The sequence below is a fragment of the Olea europaea genome, unplaced genomic scaffold (assembly GCF_002742605.1).
Source record: "Olea europaea var. sylvestris unplaced genomic scaffold, O_europaea_v1 scaffold4485, whole genome shotgun sequence".
In the NCBI taxonomy this organism is placed as follows: domain Eukaryota; kingdom Viridiplantae; phylum Streptophyta; class Magnoliopsida; order Lamiales; family Oleaceae; genus Olea; species Olea europaea.
The window spans coordinates 23,806-25,049 of record NW_019262792.1 but is presented as its reverse complement, the minus strand read 5'-3'; positions in this window follow the sequence as shown (position 1 = coordinate 25,049).

The following is a 1,244-nucleotide window of genomic DNA, read 5'->3' as shown; positions in this document are numbered from 1 at the left end:
CAAACTGCAAAAAAAAAAAAAAAAAAAATTGCAGTTTTGGGGGTGAGAAGGTTAGTGCTTGTCTTTATAGAAGTGCGATGGTTTGGAATTCTCGGATCCCGACGTTAATTGAAAGGATTTGAGTTAAAAAGTCTAAAACGGGCACTGATCATCATACATTTTTTAGTTCTTTTCATAGCCTTTATGACCCGAGTGATTAAGCCTGTAAAACCTAGTGCCCTAAAGTCGTCTGACTCGGGAGTCATCGGCCTAAAACTCGCTACAGGGATCATCTAGAAAACTTAATGGAAAGAAGCTTTGCACATAAGAAAAAAATAAAAATAAATAAACAGTTGGATTTTCATATCAAAAGAAAAAGTAACACATCTTCTACTTATCTTCGTAGCCTTTTTGACTCGGGTTATTAAGCCTGCAAGGGTATCTAAAAACCCAATGCCCTATAGTCGTCTGACTTGGGAGTCATCGGCCAAAAACTCGCTACATGGGTCATTTAAAAAGCTTAATGAAGAGAAGTCTTGCACAGGAAATGTCAAAATGAAGAAGAAAAATTGAGATATAAATTATCAAAAGTAAGATGTGCCTAGTAATGACTTTGAGATTTGAATTCTAGAGATTGGCGGTGTGGTTATGAGAAAGACTTACTATCTCTCGTTCTAGGTTTACAAGTATCTAATTCTGAACACTTGTGCGAAAAAATGCATCATAATGATTTTTAGAAACCCCATATGTACTAGAAATACCTCAAGATTGGAGAGAAAAGCATAAGGAGTGAATGTTACATGAGAGGTGTAAGGAAAAATGACCACAAGAGGGCTGGGACTATGAATAAATCAACAACACTTGATTGGTTGTACTCTAATATAGGTGTTAGTTCAATATTGGCTAATCTCACACACACACAAAGAGTCTAAATCGAGTATCGGATAAGCAATTTTTATTTATATTCTTGATGTTGTTTGGATCTTTCTAAAATATTGCTTAAATTCGAACCTGAGGCATATGGTAAGTAGTTCAACGTTGAGTCGTTTATTTATGATTTGTTAGGTTAGAAATGTGTTATACTTAAGTTTTATTTTGTTTTGTCGAGGACGAACAAATATTTTAGTTTGGGGGTGTTTGATAAGTGCATTTTATGCACTTATTCGGACTACATAACTAGGTTTTTTATGTCATCAAATTATTAATTTTTACCTAATTTGTATTAATTTTCTTTTGTTTTTAGTTATGGACCCGTTTTGAAGCAA